Source organism: Xenopus tropicalis, chromosome 5 (genome assembly GCF_000004195.4).
Source record: "Xenopus tropicalis strain Nigerian chromosome 5, UCB_Xtro_10.0, whole genome shotgun sequence".
Taxonomy (NCBI): Eukaryota; Metazoa; Chordata; class Amphibia; order Anura; family Pipidae; genus Xenopus; species Xenopus tropicalis.
In genome coordinates, this window is record NC_030681.2 from 87,427,527 (window position 1) to 87,437,075 (window position 9,549).

Genomic DNA, 9,549 nt, shown 5'->3' on the forward strand with positions numbered 1-9,549 from the left:
TAATCCTATTGTCACTAAACTTTGCAGACAAAAATAGAGAGCCCTTCAAGTATTAAGTTAAACAATTTTTTTTAGATTTTGAATCCTTTTTAATATAAAATGAGGAAATAAATGTGCACAGCTTTTTTTCCATTGAGGGATCTCATTGTAGGTGCAGAGATCTTGTAAATGTAACTTGCTTCTCCTTCTGTCGTAGTTATACTTCTCACCACTCCCTGCAGCATCCCCGCGTCATGTCACCGCAGTGAGGCAGGTAACATAGTACATAGTAACATAGTAAGTTGGGTTGAAAAAAGACATACGTCCATCAAGTTCAACCATAATGCCTATATATAACCTGCCTAACTACTAGTTGATCCAGAGGAAGGCAAAAAACCCCATCTGAAGCCTCTCTAATTTGCCGCAGAGGGGAAAAAATTCCTTCCTGACTCCAAGATGGCAATCGGAACCAGTCCCTGGATCAACTTGTACTGAGAGCTATCTCCTATAACCCTGTATTCCCTCACTTGTACTGAGCGCTATCTCCCATACCCCTGTATTCCCTCACTTGTACTGAGAGCTATCTCCCATACCCCTGTATTCCCTCACTTGTACTGAGAGCTATCTCCCATACCCCTGTATTCCCTCACTTTTACTGAGAGCTATCTCCCCTACCCCTGTATTCCCTCACTTGTACTGAGAGCTATCTCCCCTACCCCTGTATTCCCTCACTTGTACTGAGAGCTATCTCCCATACCCCTGTATTCCCTCACTTGTACTGAGAGCTATCTCCCATAACCCTGTATTCCCTCACTTGTACTGAGAGCTATCTCCCATAACCCTGTATTCCCTCACTTGTACTGAGAGCTATCTCCCATAACCCTGTATTCCCTCACTTGTACTGAGAGCTATCTCCCATACCCCTGTATTCCCTCACTTTTACTGAGAGCTACAGTATCTCCCCTACCCCTGTATTCCCTCACTTGTACTGAGAGCTATCTCCCATACCCCTGTATTCCCTCACTTGTACTGAGAGCTATCTCCCCTACCCCTGTATTCCCTCACTTTTACTGAGAGCTACTGTATCTCCCCTACCCCTGTATTCCCTCACTTGTACTGAGAGCTATCTCCCCTACCCCTGTATTCCCTCACTTGTACTGAGAGCTATCTCCCATACCCCTGTATTCCCTCACTTGTACTGAGAGCTATCTCCCATAACCCTGTATTCCCTCACTTGTACTAAGAGCTATCTCCCATACCCCTGTATTCCCTCACTTGTACTGAGAGCTATCTCCCATACCCCTGTATTCCCTCACTTGTACTGAGAGCTATCTCCCATAACCCTGTATTCCCTCACTTGTACTAAGAGCTATCTCCCATAACCCTGTATTCCCTCATTTGTACTGAGAGCTATCTCCCATACCCCTGTATTCCCTCACTTGTACTAAGAGCTATCTCCCATACCCCTGTATTCCCTCACTTGCTAAGAATCCATCCAGCCCCTTCTTAAAGTCATATAATGTATCAGCCAGCACGACTGATTCGGGGAGGGAATTCCACAACTTCACAGCTCTCACAGTAAAAAATCCTCCATCTCCAGGTAGTAGCCAGGGGTGAGGATGCAGCGGGGGCCGGGTAAATCACCTTGGGGGGCCGGATCTGGCTCGCGGGGCTGTAGTTTGAGTTCTAAAGAATCTTATAAATTTGCTCTCTTTTTTCTTCTTCCATTGTGGGATCTCATAAAAGGTGCAGAGATTTTCTGCGAAGCTGACTTGCTTCACTTTCTTTTTATCCTCTGCATCTTCACTGCTCTCCATTCTTTCTTCCTCACTTGTCCCACTGCTTTCAATTCCTTTCTGTTCCTTTCCCTCACTATTTTCAGAGGCCTCGCTGCTTTGCGATTGCTCTTCTGCAATTTTTTCACTGCATGGAGTATTTTCCATAGCAGTTTTGTAACTCTCTTCAGCAAGTTCTTCTTTTGGTATTCTATAGCCTTCCTCACCTGATCTTTTCCCTTCATTTCCATTATCAGGGCCTGTATATTGGTTATGACCCCTGATATTTCATCTACTCCGCCCTACAAGTATCTTGAAGCTGGACTTTTACATGCATCTAGGGCAGGGTTCCTCAAACTTTTTAAACAGGGGACCAGTTCATGGTCCCTCAGACTGTTCAGGGGCCAGTCCTCAAACTACGACCCCCCCCCCCACTCCCCACTGTGTCTTCAAGCTACGGCCTGCCCCCCCCCTCTCCCCGCTGCGTCCTCAAACAACGGCCCGCTCCCCATCTCCCCGCTGCGTCCTCAAACTACGGCCCGCTCCAGCTCCCTGCTGCGTCCTCAAACTATGGAGCCTGCTCTATACTTCTGCTCCCCGCTGTGTCCTCCCACTCCCCGCTCTGTCCTGCCACTCCCTGCTCCATACTCCTGCTCCTCGCTGTGTCCTCCTGCTCCCCCGCTCCGTCCTGCCGCTCCCCGCTCCGTCCTGCCGCTCACCCGCTCACCGCTCCGTCCTGCCGCTCTCTGCTCCGTCCTGCTGCTCTCCGCTCCGTCCTGCCGCTCACCGCTCCGTCCTGCCGCTCACCGCTCCGTCCTGCCGCTCTCTGCTCCGTCCTGCGGCTCCCCGCTCCGTCCTGCCGCTCCCCGCTCCATCCTGCCGCTTCCCGCTTTGTCCTGCTGCTCCCCGCTCTGTCCTGCCGCTCCCCGCTCCGTCCTGCCACTCTTCCGCTCCGTCCTCCTGCTCCCTGCTTTTTCTGTGCTTTGGTTTTTGAAATTTTTTTTTGTTTTTTTTGTATTTTGTCTTTTTCAAATTTTTTTTGTTTTTGCTTTTTTAAAAAAAAAAATTTAAAATTTTGTTTTTCTGTTTTTTTTCATTTTCTCATTGCTTCCTATGATTAATCATTCAGTATCAGATCTTCGTCATGGTCAAGCATTGTGCTCTTCCACTGCCGGGTCCCATCATTATAAGTACAGAGATTTGCATCAAAGTGCACATCTCTTTTGGTTGTGGACCCTTTTACCATGTCATGTGTGCGTTGTCCACTTTCTTCACAGTTTTCTGTGTTTTCTTTATTCCCACCTTTCTTAGATTTCTTTCTAAAGATTCTTCTAAAGAATCTTAGAAATTTGCTTTCTTTTTTGTGCTTCCATTGTGGGATCGCATATAAAGTGCAGAGGTTTTCTGCAAAGCTGATTCGCTTTACAGTGTTTTTCTCCTCTGCACTTTTACTGGTCTCCATTCTTCCTTCCTCGCTTGTTCCACTGCTCCTTGATCCTTTCCGTTCTTCTCCCTCACTGATATCAGAGCCCTCACTGCTTTTAGGTAGCTCTTCTGCAGTGTTTTCACTGCTTGATGAACTCCCCATAGCAGTTTCGTAACTCTCATCAGTGAGTTCGTCCTTTGGTGTTACTTGATCTTTCCCCTTCATTTCCAATATCAGGGCCTGCATATTGTTTACAACCCCTAATATGTCATCAATTCTGTCCTACAAGTAAAGCAAAGAATTAATAAGTTAATCAGGCCAATCATTTTTACATTTCTAATTTCATACAAAAAAGTAGTTGTAATTTAAGATAAATAAGTCCACTTATAACATTTAAGCTGGCCTACTGCAACAATTCAGAATTTGGGAATAACTGGCCTTTGTTTTATACAGTAAATACAGGGTAAGGCTCTGCACAAGTGTTGGGAGGTGGTGCATTGGGGTGAGGGGCAGAAGGCTGGGCATTGTGGGCTGGTAATTAAAATGTAACTTAGATGCAGGTACAAATGATTGCTCTGCAGCCGGATTCTAGTTATCACGTTAGTTGTAACCCCTAAACATTGCTGTTTGTCATAGATGACCAATAATTTGTCTATTTACAATGATAGCATTCTTTATGTGAAAAGGAATATCTAGAAGGAAGTATAGGAAAAACTAATACTGCAATACTGAAAGTACTAAAGGTAACAACAAGGAAACCATATTCCCTATGGGTAGTGCTTTAAGTTATACGGGAAGCCACAGTTACATGGGATGGGGGACACATACCATAGTACCAGCACAATGCGCCCTCAAGATGTGCTCTGCTCTTTGAAACGCACAGGCACAATATGGCTCATAAGCGAGAGCAGAACCAACAGAAACACAAGGAACTGAGCGCGCAGTGAGGTCATCTGGACTCATTGGGAACCAACTAAAGGATTGTCTTAACGGGAGGTGACTTTTTCGTATGTTCCGCGACTTTTTCGTCGCCGTCTCGAAAAAATTGTATTGGTTTTTCCGCCGTTTACAATCGGTCAATACAAAAAAATTGCGACGGCGATGAAATAGTCGTGCAAAATACGATAAAGTTGCGGCGGTGATGAAAAAGTCGCGACAAATACGAAAAAGTCACGACAAATACGAACAGACGGCAAAATTTTCGTTTCCAATCCGAATTTTTCCCATTCGGGGTTTCGGATTCGTGGATTAGTAAATCTCCCCCTAAGGATAGTATTCAATTTCTGCTTATGATCCTGTGAGTACCCACCTAACTGGGGATTGGAACCACTGGGGTGAAAATGATTTCTCTTGTTTAACTACAACTTGCGTGCAGAACATTATTAATTGGCTTCCCATATAACTTATTGTTACCTTTAGAGTTTACAGTATTGCACTATTAGTGTTTCATGTGATTCCCTCTAGATATTCACATACGTAACCAACATGAAGACCCGGTAAACAAAGGAAGCTGAATTTGAATATATATATTCATATATATATATATATATATATATATATATTCAGATTATATTTATATATATATAGAATTCTTTAGTGGAACATAGAGTATATTTATTATTTGCATACCTCTAAATGAGTCAGCCAATCGATCCAGGCTTCCCGGAGCTCCTCTAGCTGCTCATTGTAGATGTCTTCTATTTCTGGATAAAAAGAAAAATATTTGTGAGATATGTCCTGCTTTACAAAAACGATAAATCAAACCTTGTGATTAAATTGAAAAGGTGCCGAATTGTTACGTTCTTTTACGCAGATATTCTTATTTTCCTGCTTAGATATATATATATATATATATATATATATATATATAACTGGAAGCTGCCATGCTGATTGCTTTTTACTTGTTTTTAATATTGTTCTTAGTCATGCAACAAACAGTGCCTTCCAGTGGATAAATTGCCATAAAAACAAGCAAAATATTTATTTTTCTATATCCATAATTGTCCCCTATACTATCCTTAGAGGATAATCCATAGCACATTATTGAATGGTTATAGAGTTCCAAACTGTGTGTGTGTAGGTACATAGGAGTTAGCTTATGAAATATCTATTAAGGGTATATCAAAAGAATTTGATTATTACCTTTCAATTCGCGATCCATTTCGCTTCTAAATTGTCGAATGACAATTTCAAAATCGTCCACCTTTTTCTGCTGAAATATAGATATTTATATGATTAGTGAATTCAGGATAAATGTAGACATTTCACTTCAAACCAATTCACTTTAAATTGAAATGCAGTCAGATCAACTACTGGGGCGCATCTGAGTTTCTTTAACTGTTACATTAGCTGATTCATTATTTTGATTTAGCATCTGCATACTCATACTTCTAATAAGCTAATACTACAGATACTTCTAATAAGCTAATACTACAGATACTTCTAATAAGCTAATACTACAGATACTTCTAATAAGCTAATACTACAGATACTTCTAATAAGCTAATACTACAGATGCTTCTAATAAGCTAATACTATAGATACATCTAATAAGCTAATACTACAGGTACAGGCAAGAAAAGAGTCTGGAAACCATTTTTTAAAAACTATCTTGGGATTTTTTCAGCACGTGACTAGCTCGCCTTCGCACTCTGACTTGACAAAACCAATCCATGCCTGGCAAAACATTTCATCAATTGTAGCCGCATATAAATAGTCGCGCGAATAAACGCACGCCATGTTAGCCATACATGCCAATACTTTCGTAAAATTACTGTATTAAAAATGACCATTTCCCTGCAAACTGGCGGCTGCATCACGCTGGGGCCAACACATACTTGAATAAATCACACTGCAAAGTCCATATTTTATTGCCAAAAGCTCATGAACTGTACTTTTCTATAATTATCGCCTGCCTCAAGTAGGTGTTATTTTTCGCACAGACTAATGCGATATTTAGCGCGCCTAAGTGATTGTGAATCATGTGTTAGTATTCTTTTCAGTGCGCTATTTAACACATGCGTTAAAACTGCCGCATGCGGTTGCGCAAAAAATAACGGATGTGATACGCGACTTAACGCACGCGGTAATACTGTAGTGAATCGCGCGCTAATTTTTGTGTCTAATTTACCGCAAAAAAAGTGCGATAAAATTTATCGCACTTTAGTGAATCAGCCCTATTGTGTCAGTTTTATACTCCCCTGGACTATGGTATGATGAGAAGTGTATATAGTGTATCCTTTAATCTATTCTCTCCATGCCTTTATCATGTCAAGTTTTCCTAACAGTTCTGTCTAACTGTGGCTATTTACCTTTTGTGTTAAGCACATTTTCATGCATATTTTAGTTACTAAGACAGGTAACGGTATCACACAGATTGCAGGGATATCAAAATCATAAATAAAATCATAATACTGGGAGCCTTGCAAGGGTCATTTACTTACGCAATTTGCCATGTTTTATACTTGAAAAATATTTCCCAAAATTCCAGCTTGAAGGAGTAGGAAAGACTAAATCACTGGGGGGTGGCCGATATGGATCTGAGCCAATCAGCAGGAATCTTCCTCATAGTCTTACAAACTGAGCATGTACACCCGGTCTGGGTCTCGGTGCAGGAACAAGGCATTATGGGAACTTTCTTTACACAGCTCAGCATTTTTTCTTCCCATTTGGCTTCTGATCATCTGAATGGGAGGAATATGGGGAGACTTAGGGGAACTATTGAGACAACTGAAGGTATGCCTGCAGCTTGAAATTAACTCTCACAAAAGCAGGCATTTTTGGGCGGACCTCCCCTCCCCTCCATGTACCTGTTTTCATTGTTTTATTATACTGAGATTCCCCCCCAGGTGCAAGCTGTGCCACTACACTATGCTTGCTGAGTGCCAGGGCCACAGGCTGAGGATGAGCATTCGCACTACTGAATTTTAGCTGCAGGAAGTGGCGATAAGTAAAGCCAAGATAGGGGCCACAATGTGTAAGGTATAGGTAATACATGTGAAGGCCATGCCTTTAGTTTAACAATCTGAAAGAAAAAACTGTAGAAGACATTATGATGCAAATCTGTGCACATTTTTACATTTGGGTAACTTTCACCTTTAAGGAAGGATAATGGGTAGTGATGAGCGAATCTGTCCTGTTTCGCTTTGCCGAAAAATTCGGGAATCTTTCAAAAGATTCGCAAAACGGCGAAAATGTTGCGCCAAAAAAAATTGTCGCCCGCGATTATTCTTTTGTCGTCCGTGGCTATTCTTCTGTCGCATGGCTATTCTTTTGTCACCCGTGGCTATTCTTTTGTCGCGCAACAATTGACGCGGGCGACAATTTTTGGACGTACCACAAAACATTACGCCCATCACTAATAATGGGACAATGATTGAAAGAAAGAATCTTAGCTTCACCCATTTTACAAGTTCAAGTACAAGTCTATTAGGGAGCCAAGAAGCTTACCTGTCAAAAATAATCAAAGCAGAACAAGTCAAATGAACGGTAGCAACTGTTTGATAGCCCAGCCAGGCCTGGATTTGTGGAGAGGCCACAAAGGCCCGTGCCTAGGGCGGCAAAAATGTAGGGGCGGCATGCCACCCTGCCACAACAATATTTTCAAATGTTGCTCCCATACAGAGCAATGGGGCCCTCTCCCCAACTACTCCCTATGGGACTGTAAATGTATGTGCGTGCGCACTTGCGGCTGCGCAGGGGGGTGTTCGCTAGTTCGCGAATGCACGTTCGGGGGGGCTGCAACGCGCAGCAATATAATCTGACACAGTGGGGCTCATTTACCAATACATCGCAGCGCTGTAATAGTCGCAGAGGCAAAACTTTTGCCCTGCGCATAAGCATATTTAACAGTATAGCGCAAACACGGTCGCTTAAAGTTTCATGCGCTAGTTTTGACACAAACTGCTGCGCCATACAAACATGCACATATGATGATGCAAAACTTGTCATAAATTATGTGCATAGATGGCGCAAGCTAATGCTCTAATAAGTCTGTACCAACTACATGCTTCCTAACTTAACAAGCTAGTCAGTTGGTGTTTAAATGGGAAAAAGATATGAAAGACACATTAACAAGGGAAACTGCCTTTATAGATAAGAACAAAGTTAAAAAAGGGTAAATGTTATTAAAACATTGTAAACAAATTAACAATTATATTTTTATAATAATGCTTATTAACATATCATACATTTGAGTAACATTAACATGGTTTTATTAATGACATACCTAAATTAGTTTATTGTAGCGCAAATCTGCAAATATACTAGCGCAAATGGTGAAAAACGCGCAGTCAGAACTACGCCACAAATGAACAGGCGTAAAAATTTCAATGCAGCCGTGCCTGCACAAATCTGCCCCTATATAAGCACATATACAGTGGTGTGAAAAACTATTTGCCCCCTTCTTGATTTCTTATTCTTTTGCATGTTTGTCACACAAAATGTTTCTGATCATCAAATTTAACTGTTAGTCAAAGATAACACAAGTAAACACAAAATGCAGTTTTTAAATGAGGGTTTTTATTATTTAGGGAGAAAAAAATCCAAACCTACATGGCCCTGTGTGAAAAAGTAATTGCCCCCTGAACCTAATAACTGGTTGGGCCACCCTTAGCAGCAATAACTGCAATCAAGCGTTTGCGATAACTTGCAACGAGTCTTTTACAGCGCTCTGGAGGAATTTTGGCCCACTCATCTTTGCAGAATTGTTGTAATTCAGCTTTATTTGAGGGTTTTCTAGCATTAACCGCCTTTTTAAGGTCACAACATCTCAATAGGATTCAGGTCAGGATTTTGACTAGGCCACTCCAAAGTCTTCATTTTGTTTTTCTTCAGCCATTCAGAGGTGGATTTGCTGGTGTGTTTTGGGTCATTGTCCTGCTGCAGCACCCAAGATCGCTTCAGCTTGAGTTGATGAACAGATGGCCGGACATTCTCCTTCAGGATTTTTTGGTAGACAGTAGAATTCATGGTTCCATCTATCACAGCAAGCCTTCCAGGTCCTGAAGCAGCAAAACAACCCCAGACCATCACACTACCACCACCATATTTTACTGTTGGTATGATGTTCTTTTTCTGAAATGCTATGTTACTTTTACGCCAGATGTAACGGGACACGCACCTTCCAAAAAGTTCAACTTTTGTCTCGTCGGTCCACAAGGTATTTTCCCAAAAGTCTTGGCAATCATTGAGATGTTTTTTAGCAAAATTGAGACGAGCCTTAATGTTCTTTTTGCTTAAAAGTGGTTTGCGCCTTGGAAATCTGTCATGCAGGCCGTTTTTGCCCAGTCTCTTTCTTATGGTGGAGTCGTGAACACTGACCTTAATTGAGGCAAGTGAGGCCTGCAGTTCTTTAGATGTTGTCCTGGG